The 12,109-nt window shown below is 47.0% G+C and overlaps 1 long non-coding RNA gene across 6 annotated transcripts in view; it reads right to left on the reverse strand.

Moving 5' to 3' along the window:
* The window catches only part of LOC142579873 (uncharacterized), a 205,075-nt gene extending 201,554 nt beyond the window's left edge, over window positions 1-3,521 (reverse strand). For all 6 annotated transcript variants that reach the window (XR_012827483.1, XR_012827484.1, XR_012827482.1 and 3 more), the window contains exon 1: window positions 3,370-3,521. This is a non-coding gene — a long non-coding RNA (uncharacterized LOC142579873). The remainder of the gene's footprint in view (window positions 1-3,369) is intronic.
* Between the last annotated feature and the right edge of the window lie 8,588 nt (window positions 3,522-12,109).

The raw sequence follows: 12,109 nt of genomic DNA on the forward strand, positions 1-12,109 counted from the left end.
CTCGAGAAAATTTTCAATTTATTTTCTGCGAGCCTCTCTCTTTTCGCGGTATACTGAGGCACTCGGCAGGACTGACGGACCTGGAGCCGTATTAAGTTGTTACAGACTATTTTAAGCGCTGGTGTCAGTCAACGGTGATGGTGGCCATGTTATTAGCGAAGGCGGCTGGACAATGGCAAACAGCCTTTACGAAGTAAAAGCTTTGTGAATCCGGGGCCCTTGTTAAGGAATATAATATTCTCAAACGATCGCTCAATACTGACTCCTTCAGCAGCTTAGAATTAGTGCCTGTTTTGACACGTGCTTTCTTTATCTTAATTATACAACTTCCTCATTCTAATATTGTCGGCACAGGAACTTCAGGGCCCGTATTCACCAAGAAGTTATTGCCATAGAAGTGTTCGCAAGAGCATAAGCTAGCCAAACGTTATGTGGCATCTATTATTACCGAAAGCTGCCGGCTAAGAACACCCGCCGTGGTTGCTTAGTGACTGTGTTGGGCTGCTAAGCACGAGGTCGCGGGATCGAATCCCAGCCACAGCGGCAGCATTTCGATGCGGGCGAAATGCGGAAACACCCGTGTACTTAGATTTAGGTGCACGTTAATGAACCCCAGGTGGTCAAAATTTCCAGAGTCCCCCCACTACGGCGGGCCTCATAACCAGAAAGTGGTTTTGGCACGCAAAACCTCGTAGCGTTTTTTTTTTTTGCCGTCTAATAACGGCAAGCAGCATTTACGAACAAAAAGCTTTGTGAATTCGGCCCCAGATAATGAGCATAATATCTTCTCTCATTTATGTCCACTTCTTGTATGGGCGCTGTCTTCGGTGAGTTTCTTCCATTTTACCATATATATTGGTTATCTCACAGCTTCACGGTCCTGAAATGTCTTTCTAAATATTGTATTTATGCCTACTCTTAGGCAAACTTGTTTCTTCTTACCGACCAGGTGCCGAGTTCTCAAAGCTATTCGTTCGCAAGTGTTCTTTGCCATTATTCAGTCGCCTCCAAGTTTTCTCTTAATAAAAACTCCAGCGTAAGAGCTTTTTGTGAATATAGGCCCAGAACTACATACCTCTGATCACCCTCCCTGCCTTTCTATAGATCCGATCTCTGCTCTTGCCACCAAAGTAAATTGCCATTCTAATGCCTTTTTGCAATAGCTCTGTCTATTGTCACTAAGCTGCCAAATCACCTCAAACTTTCCTTTTGAACACATGCTTATGGCGACCAGACGTCCCGTTTTAGTAGGGTGGTCCTGGGCTCGTATTCGCAAAAACCCCCTTTGATAGTATTGTTCGTAAGAGAAAATGTCAGCCAATCGTGATGCTGGACACCAAATAAGCGAAGGCGATCGGCCAATGGTAAAGAACCCTTACGAACGAAACATTTTTGTATGTTTGGATCCTGGGGCCGAATTCACAAACATTTTTTGTACATATGTGCTCGCTGCCATTGGCTGGTTTCCTTCGCTAATATGTCCATCGTCAAGATATTCTGGAATTTGCTTTTACGAAAAATTCTAGCGTAAGAGCTGTTTGTGAATACGGGTCCGGTTTCTTAGCTTCATTCGTCCTGTGCCGTATTTCTGTCAAAAGGAGAGCGAATCCTAAGCAAAATAAAAGCTAGTGGCTGGTTTGCTGAGCGCCAAATGGGCCCTTGTAAAATGAGCCCTCTGCAGAATGGTCGTGTGCGTGGTCTGAGCTGGGCCGGTATTCCAGCTCCGGTCGACAAACACAGCCAGAGTGGTACACCATGGCCGCGTATATAGCACAACGTGAACCTGTAATTTCCATTGTCTCCGATTACTTCCTCCGTCTTAGAGTTAGGTTGTGTTAGCCATGTTGCCTTAACGGACCAAATTTGTGAAACCACCGAGTGAACCTTCATTTCAGCACTTTCGTCGTTCCGCAGAGCACGCATGTGCACCTGCATGTGCAGATTGTGTTTCAAGGAGCATTCTGTACAATGCGCTCTTAAAACATCAATGAGAGGTTTAAACAGGAAAGCGACCACTGTTAGGCAGGCTTCAAGGAACCCCATTGTCGTCTAGAAGCTTTCAGCTTCAACGAGACATCTACTAGCAATCATACCAAACCTCTAGCGCCTGAAAAATTCCTCGATCCCTCTCACATGCTTCTTTTCCGTATTGTTTATGTGGGGTTTCCACATACTCGCTCTTTTAGAGTGTGTCATACATGTATTCAAACTGTCAGGACCAGACATATATATTTTCTTGCAAGTTTCTGACCACGATCAGTTCGAAGATGTTCATGCCCATCATCTTGATCGAACTCTACTTTGTCAAACGAACGAGATCTCATCGTACTGACTACTGCATTCTGTAAGAGTCAAGTCCCTGATAACGTTTCCTTCCGTGAATATTGGTTAACGATGTTTATTTCCGAAGAAGTTGCTTGGTTCTTTCAAGTTTTTGCAGTCGTTGATTCCGCTCCTTTCCTTGTAGGCGGCGACAAATGGATCGTGCCGGTTCATTTGGGATCGACAAGTTCTCACGAACGGTACACGGAAAGAAGCACAGACAAAATGGTAACTGGCAGCTAAGATTTGTTAAAGTTGCGCATTTAATAGCATGATAGAAAACCGACAAGAAAGTTCAAAAGGCAAAATAATACAAAACCGAAGACAGACAGCTTGCTGATGTCATCTCGCACTTTGGCTGGGTTGTATGAGCTTCACATTTTTCGCACCTGCTCAAATGCCGTGTTTTTTCAGACCACAAGTCCTATCAAACGCAAGGCCGCAGCCGCAAGAACGACAGTGTGGCAAAATGTAGCCGGCGTGTACAAGAATGGAGAACACATCGCTTACAGTTGCGTACTCACTGGCGACAAGTGTCAACGAATTGCCCTTGGTTGCGATAAAATATGGCAGAATGCAGCTGTCCGACTTTAGTACAAGCGAATGCAATGCCAATGCGGAGCTTATGTTTCTGTCTTCTTTATGTTGGTTTCGTTCTTTTCGCCCTATTATTATTCTTATTGTAAACTTTGCGAAACAAGCTATCGCGCGCTGACATCTTAATGGCCCAGGCTTCGGTTTGCAAATCACCACGCGACCTTTTTACGCAGTCCGAAATGCCAGGTATGGCTTCTCTCGCGACTCCGCTCTTCTACAGTGCCCTGAAATGAAAAGCTTGACCATTGTCGCGAATCCTCGCGCCATATTACCCGCAGGGCCTCCTACAGCCCCTTGAGATCACGGACCCCGCAGCGTCCCATGGAATCGTCCGATGGGCGTACAACCAGCATCGCCGAGAGAGGGACGCCAGCAGCTGCTCGACCGCTCTGCGCGTGTTCGGATCTGGCGCTTAATCCCGGCAGCGGAAAAACGAGAAAAGCCGCTCACCCCGGCAGAGCCTCGCGGTTGGTGTGCGCCCTCCACCGGCGAGGCTCGCAAAGCGGCTGAGGGGAAATGCCGCTCTCTCCCCGCTTTTGCGTGCTTGACGCGCCGCTTGTATCTTGCGCCGACGCTGCAGTAGCTGCTCCCACCGCGTTATTCGGCGCGTAGACCGATAAAATAATAAAGGGGGGCGCGCAAGCGCTGCAAAGAGGTGCCGGATGGGGGGCTCACACTCATTAGCATATCCCAGAACTCATCGCGTCGTCGACGTCACTGGTCAGGACCACGCCTTCGAAAGCCCGATTGGAGGGCGCTTGCCGAAAGAGGCGGGTCCGCTCCCCCACACGCCGTGAGGGCACCTCAGGCGCGCGGCCGTCTCCGGCGGTCTTTTCTCCGACGCCCGCTATTCTCCGATTCCATCGCTCGAGGTGGCAGCGAACCTGACGAGAGAAACCCACCGGTTGGAGCATCGTCGCTGTTGATTTTTGTAAACCAGATGGCCCGCTCGGGACGACAGACTGGTGGCGGGCTTTTGTTTCGCACCTTTTGTTGAAAAAAAGAAGGAAAAGAACCGCAAGTGGCTGGAAGTTCTAGATTTTTTCATCGTAGGCACATGCATTGCTGGAGATCCCGTTGAGGAAAATGCATTGAAGTGTAGTTGTAATCGCGTAAGCAGCTGATGCAAGCAAAGGGTATCGAATCAACTTGCTTTTCGTGTGAATACGTCACAATTTTTTACGTCAATTAATACGTTGTTAGAGCACCGCTTCAATAACCCCTCTGTTGCTTGTGCCCGACGGTAACGACATGTCATTTTCTGGAACAGCCCGCGCTTTCTAAAAGTGTACGCGAAACTCAGATATATGGAACGTACCATGTTATTGCAGCAATTACAAGGTACAGACCTTCCTTAGAGCGTAGTATATCAACAGTACTTCCCAAATGTGAACACACAGCTAGTCTATATAAAACTGACAGGGCAGTTACGAGTGTGTAACGCGAATGTTTGAGCGGTAGCTGTGGTGAGGGTTGTAGGCGTGCTAATCCCGCACTCGAGCTCGGCGAATCGCTTGGGGGTCTGAAGTTCCTGCTTCCTCCATGGCGTGCATTTTAGTGTGGAAAGGATGTTTTATAGCGTTCTCGTTTAAACTACTACGCTCTTCTCCGATGCTCGAGTGCTCGCCGGTTTTCTAAACGTACACTGGCGCACGCAGCCAGGTGCGCAACAGCTCGCCGAGCGAGGCACCGTCGCCGTTGTCATGCCATCGTCGTCATACAATCCTTGTCATATCGTCGTCGTGATGTCGTCGTGGTTATTTCAGCTTTGGCATCCGACTTTCGACATGCTGTCGTCATCACACTGTCGTCGTGCCATCCTCAACATTTGAGAAACGTCATCCCATTGTCGTCCTACCGCCTTAATCGTACCCCCGTCGTCGTCATTCCATAGTATTTATGCTGTCATCATTCATTCGTGATCATGCAGCCGTTGTCATGCCTCCGTCGTCGTTGCCGCGACCGCGACGCGTCAAAACTTCCACGATACTGGGGGATTGCGGGCGTAGTGGTGCACGGACGGTAACACCATCTGGTGGTGTTACAGGGAGCTGAGTTTTAAGCCGCATCTCCGGACACTTTTTTTTTATCATAATGAAGTACTGAACTACTACTTTCATCAGAAATGGGGGGTCAATTGCATTGTGCTCAGTACTTCACGCAGTTTTTTTTTTTGTATTTTTATTCAGTTTGTTAACGCCGAACTTAAACATATAATTTCGTGATCTTGCACTGTTCATTGTTCAGACTTTCCAAAAACTGTTATGGGTAAAGCAGTTCTTTCCCTTTAAGCTTTTATTGCAGGATGCTGGTAATTTGTCGCGTGATATTGATTATTGTGTTTGTGTCTCGGTATTATTGTTGTAGATTTATTTTTCTCGATGCATTTTTCTTTGGATTTCGCGCTAAAACTGATCTCGAATTGCGAATGCCATGCATTTTTGTAAGCTGTCGCGACCGCTTGACTAACAAAGGCCAAGGGTTCATTACATAGCAGTACTGCCATACAATGGACCCTTGGCCTTCGTTAGTCAAGCTGTTGGGACAGCTTTTTTACCCAGCTAGGTTGCCCTTCAGTCCACTTTTTGTCCTGGAAAAAATAAAATTTGAACGGAAAACCACCCGCCAGAATAGTCTCAGGCGCAGATCGCGTCAATTTGTGAGTTGAAAACAAATGCACCCCATGAAGGAAGAAATAGTCCCGGGCGCTGTCGTTCTCGGTAAACCTCTTTTGGGCGATATTGCGTAGTCTAACCAACTTGGAATATACCTTAGACGTGTGCACTCGTTTTAATCACTTTGCTGACGTTCACAACTTGTATGACATAATCCGGATCAGAATGTACCTAGGTTACTACTGCGACACCGCTGGAGGGTGCTTCACTACCTCTGCGGCATAGCGAGCCTCCCGAGTACGACGGCAATACGCAGCACGATCATTTATAGCACATGTGACACGTAATACCTGCAGGTTGTACGCCATCCTATATAGACGAGACGGCTGCCAGGGTATGCGGCGTGCAGGTGTGGTGGTTGCAGGTTGCAGCATGACAGGGTCGTGCACGCGTGATAAATGTGGCCGATGCTTGCGGGACAGGCGTGAAGGCCGTGCTGCCTGATTACTCGCTCGTCGTCGCCCCGCTGCTGGGCTGATGGAAGAGGGCGCGCGAAGCCGACGCGGCCTTTATGATTCACATGACCGCGTTTGTTTATTTGTTTTTCACTTTTTGTGCCTTCCTTTATTGAAATGAATAAGAGAGGCCGGTGCCTTTATGGTGGCACCGGCTACTCCGTGTCCTTCAGCGAAGGAAACAAATATGCGCAAAAAGAGAGATTAATGTCACAAAATATGGCACTCGGTAAAAAAACAGATTTAGAAAAGCTATACAGCCCAACAGTACATGAATCACAAAGTATTCTGCATGATTTCAGTGAACATAGCACATATAAAGTCAAATATTTGGAATAACCAAACACAGAGCACAAGTAATTACACTGCAATGCACAGAACGTAATTACACATAGCGTAAAAACCACGATCACCACAACAATCAATTTTGAACTCAGAACACCATTTATATAACTCATTTAGCATATTAGAATAAACTGAAATTTAATATTTCCCGAAAATGTTTGTGCCCTCGAAAAACATTTTCAAAGCAAGAAGCGCTCTTTTCTGAAGGCCCGCTGTTGGCCATGGAACAAGTATCTTTTTTTTTTTTTAGAGTTAATGGTCTTCTGTTTAAAATTAACCAATTTGCCTGCGATACCCTTCGTTGTCAATCCTATCTAGTGCACTCGAGGAGATGATGCACTTCTTCGCCTGGATGGCCACAAGAACGCTGCGGACTAGACGCACGTTTTATCCTGTATGAAGAGTGTCGCGTAAATACAGCACTAAGCCGCAGGCGGTGCACTAATGTTTCGAATTTTCTGTTTTCTCTCAGATTTCATGGCATTGAGAAGCTTATACATGGGTCTATAAAGTATAACTCCGAGTTCTTAGATTGCTTATCAAAGCAGGTAGTTTTGCGGAGGCGACAGGATATCTTTCTCAGGAGCAGACTGACTTCACTGAGCGAAAGAGGAAGATTGATTATCTCTGCGTTAATGTGCGCCCAATTCGCAGCTGCGGCCGCTGCAGTGTTACCAGGAATATTGCAGTGCCCGAGTATCCACTGAAATGCAATTACGCGATTCATTGCCCTTGCTTTTGTGTGTTCTTTGAGCCTCTCATAGAATAGCAAAGTGTTCAAAGAATTTTTCTTATTGCTTTGTAGTGATGCGAGAGCGGCTTGCGAATCGCTAAAAATAACCCATTTTTGCGAATGCTTTTCTGGTGTTATGAAATGCAAAGCACACAGGATTGCAAACAGTTCTGTCATGGTAGAAGGTGTCTCTAGGGATAATTTAAATGTTTGCACTAGCGCGAAAGGAGGAATGACAAATGCTGAAGCCGAGGAATTTTTATAACATGAGCCGTCTGTATGGGCGTCTTGCGCTGGAGTTTGAGGTATAGTAGCGGCGCCTGGTGGCGGCGCGCGAAACGTTATCTGGGTAGTACCAGCTTGGGTAGTACTGAGCCCTGGCTGTGGAGAAGCACGTTTCTAGCCCGAGCTTTGCGTCGGTTCGCGCTTTTTACTGCCCTGTTGCGAGTGCGAAAAAGCTCGTCACTTCTCAGAGACGACGCCGACCACGCTGCGAGTTCGCCGCAGCCTATAGTTTAACGAAAGCGGACTCTCCGTGTGCCCTGGGACGTAATGCTTGCTGGAAGCATGCAGAAGGAATCGGCGACCTAGCTCAGCCTCGAAAAAGCGTCACCGTCGTTACTTCTGCGTCGTGGGCTGCCATGAGCAAGAAGGCCTGAATCCCCAAATCAGATTCTACCGTTTTCCTCCAAGGCCTCACGAAGCGGGGCGTCGGGCGCTCTGGATAGCTGCTGTTCGTCGCGTTGGGTAAGCGAAACTTCGCGCCATGCTGACTGCTTCGCCTGTCTTGAAGCTTGCTTGATTATCTGCGTTCTAAAATTCGGTCTATTGCACCTACAGTGCCGACAGCAGACCGACATAGCAGCAGACATAACTGGTGATTCATGATTCGAGACCCGGCCACAGTGACAACAATTCGACCGGTGCGAAGTTGTGAAGTGACCATGGTGTGTGCAAATTATCACAAATGGTCGGGCTGATTCGGTGACAATTCACTACCCCACTACGTGCAGCACAGGTTAGAGAGTTAAATGTGCTCATCCTTGACCTCAAGCCAGCACGTTGAGGATGCGCAGCAAGTTAGTATTGACTGCAGCGCATCGATGTTCGAGCGCTGTCATTAAAAGCTACATCAAGCGAGCAGCGCACGAGCTCGTGCTGCTGCGCGGTTCGCACGTACGTTACCGCGAGCTCACATGCATTGCATCAGTTATTTATCAGTTGCTAAAGGGACAGATGACCGCTACTACAGTGCAGGCATAACTACTTGCCTATGCATGCAGTCAACTAAGATTGCAGGAGGCCCGCCGTTTCGCGGCATGTCGAAAAACCGCTGCCATCGGGCGCGTACGATCGTGCGCTCGAGCAGTTCGTACATCGCGGCGTGCTGAAAGACTGCTGACGTCGCGGCGCGTACCGTCGTGCGCTCGAGCAGTTCCGTACACATGATGTCTGCTTGTCGCTGCTGTGACTTCATTTATAGCAAGCATTTCCTTGCGTTTGTGCGCCTGAATCTAGCAGCGTGCAAACCTTACCTGAAGTTCAACTTCGTACGCGACTCGATCGGTCCAAAAATTTTCGAGCCACCACCCACTGCCTCTGTCTGTCACGCGACTTCACGAAAACCGCGAAAACACCCCATCTGATATGTGCACGCTGATTATGCATGATTAGACCGAGCGAAAGAAAAATAATTTCTGATTAGACGTCTTTTTCACCATTAGCAAAAAAAGCATCGTTTGACCTAATTACTATAGATCAAACTTTTTCGGGTGGCTCCCAGTTTGCCTGTCTGTCAAGCGATGTCACAAAACCGCGAAAGCTCACCGCGTCAAAGGGAGGTGTACGCGTGAATGACGCATTAATATGCCGAACAAAACCGAAACTTTTTCTGAATAGCCGGAGACTGCCCCGTTCCGAAAGGAACAGAAGATGGCTGGCCGCTGTTCCGGTGAGCAGTAACGACCACACAGCATGTAAACAACAAGAACAAGAAGTGTGTTTTATTCATGAATGATTACAGGTATATATAGCTTTGGTTGACTGCCCGATAACAGACACGCGCTTCGTTGATCAGTCTAATCGGAAGGGACAATTCCAGGAGCGCATGCGTGACCTGACGATACACCCGCCGATCACTGTGGCACTGGCTACTAGTAGCTGTCGGGGAGCATGAATTTATTTGCGCATAATAAGAGATTTTGCGTGTTAGTATAACGTTATCGAGACCTTTCGGCACGTATACGACATTGCTCTGCCAATTCTACTTTGGTGAAGATCCGTTTTAGCGTCATTTTTACTCTTCCGTTGCACGCCGCCTCGGTTTTCGACTAGTCTCCAGAAGCCAAGTAAGGGGAGGCGGACCAATCGCAGACGCCGGCATCACCCTCCTCGTCCAGTTATCTACTTTCACTGTGTTGCCTGGGCCCCATCGAAACTCTCTCCACTATAGCGTCCTCTTCCCCCCTTCTTAGCCAATTAGACAAGAAAAGTGCCCGATGTAGACAATGCCATTCGCTTTGAAAGCAAAAGAAAGTGACAACATATACACGAGACGCACGTTTCTTTCGGGTTTTCAAACAACGCTGCGGGTTACCGCCCGATGCTTGCGTCGGTGGTTACATAAGTTTGACGTCACTAGATCGAAAAAAACAACACATTGGAATAGTTTCACGTTGTAGGGCCCTTGGTCTGTTTCTCAATTGCGGGGATGTGTGATGCCGATGGCAAATGGCAGTCAAGAATAACTCCAAGAAATTTGGGCCCTTTCGCGAGTATCAAAGTTTTCCCATCAAGCGTAAGCTTGAAATTATTCAGCTGTCCTCTAGTGAAAGGCAGTACGACTGTCTATGCTTATAGAGACTCATGCCTCTTTCTTTTAAAAAAGGTGTCGATAGTATCAAGACCCTCTTGCAGCGTTGTTCGAATCTTGTGTATGAGATCCAGAGGCCCACATGCAGATGTCATCTGCGTACAGATAATACTGTAGGCCAGATGGTAGTTTTATGGTAAGGCTGCCATGGCACAGTTGAATAAAGACGGACTGAGAACACTGCCCTGCTGAACGCCCTGCGGGTTGATGTGATATTTGCTCTCTCCTTCAATTGTTTCCATAAACATTCTTCTTTCGCTTAAAAAATTTAATTGTGGGGTTTTACGTGCCAAAACCACTTTCTGATTGTGAGGCACGCCGCAGTGGGGGGACTCTAGGAATTTGGACAACCTGGGCTTTATTAACGTGCACCTAAAGCTAAGTCACAGGCGTTTCCGCATTTCACCCCCGTCGAAATGCGGCCGCCGCGGCCGGGATTCGATCCCGCGACCTCGAGCTCAGCAGCCCAACACCATAGCCACTGAGCTACCATGGCGGGTTTTCTTTCGCTGAAGAAATTTCATATCCATCGCAGTATTCGGCCATGTAGGCCAAGCTCTAACATACCAGCAAGGATGTGTACCTGACATACAATGTCTAATGCTCTTTAAATGTCTTAGAATACTGCTATTTTCACATTTCCACACATTAATTCGTTCATGTTCGACGCATGTGACAACGTCTAAGACTGCAGCCATTGTACACCGCTTTTGTCGAAAACCTGCCATGCAGTTCGAAAGCACATTTGTGCGTTCACACAATCGTTGCAGCCAACTGTCTACCATCTTCTCCATTAGTTTACAAAAAACAGCTTGTGAGACTGACGGGTCGGTTGGAATCAAGACCAAATGAAACTTTACTGGTTTCAGTACTGGAATTACATGAGCAAATTTTCATGAATCTGGAAGAGACTCTCTTTTCGAGATATCATTAAATATCTCCAGAAGAGCCATTCTACCTTCTGTACCGAGGTTCTCTAAAATCACATACGTAATGCCGTCTGGGCCTGCAGTTGTCTCCGTTCGGGATAACGTAAGAGCACATTTCAATTCATCTAAACAAAACTGAAAGTCAAGTTGATGGTGTTGTGACATAAAGCACTCACAAACCTATTCTGCTAGTGCTGTGGAACTTGCAAATTGTAGGCTAGTAAATGGAATTCCTGGTCTGGATATAAGTTGACAGAATTCGTCAGGAACAGATGTTTGCGGAACTTTTCGAGCTACGGCAAGGGCTCGGAAAGGATGACTCTGGGTCGCTGAATCACTAAAAGATCGGACAACTGACTATATCCTGGCAGCTAGAGTGAAGGGAGACAACGACGGCGCATGCAGTATTCCCGCCATCGTCTCGTATCTATTATAGTTTCTGTAAGCGTCTGCGCGAAGTTGACTGAACTTTCTGCGCCATCTTGTAGTCATTCAGTTTTCCGCTTAGACAGTAAGCACGTTCTGCTCGTATTCTAAGTTCTCTTAAACATTCGTATTCCCCGTCAACTGCAGCATATTCATTTGGGATAATGACTTGCTTTGTGCAGATCTTGTAAGACTCACAAAATATATCTGCAAAATTTGAAAGTTCGGATATTCGCCCAATGAGTCAGGTAAATAGAGACGAAAATGTTGCCAATTAGTATATTTTGAGTAGCGCCGGGCCCCTTCACGCCATATGAGAGGATGTTTTACCAGAACCGGAAAATGATCAGTGCCGTGCGTTTCTATGTCCGCTGAACATTCAACGTCATCAAGAAGGTCACGTGAGCATAGCGTAACATTTATACAACTGGAGTAGCGAAACCTCCGCAAAGATGTTAGAGAGGTGTCATTTAAGACGGTCAGATTATATTTTTATGCTGCGCAATCAATAACGCTTCCGCGGGAATCATTAGGTTCACTGCCCCAGATGACGTTATGTGCGTTGAAGTCCCCACAAACCAGCATATATGATTGTGCAATAACAATCGCATTCACCGAGCTGTCTAAGATATTTTGCTAGAACCTTGTAGATAAATATTTATGACTGTGACGCATGTATTTCTAAAATATATCTTGCATGGTATTAACTCCGGTATATCTAAATCGCTCGACTATATTAAATAAGACGGACCCGC

This window comes from Dermacentor variabilis, chromosome 1, assembly GCF_050947875.1.
Source record: "Dermacentor variabilis isolate Ectoservices chromosome 1, ASM5094787v1, whole genome shotgun sequence".
Taxonomy (NCBI): domain Eukaryota; kingdom Metazoa; phylum Arthropoda; class Arachnida; order Ixodida; family Ixodidae; genus Dermacentor; species Dermacentor variabilis.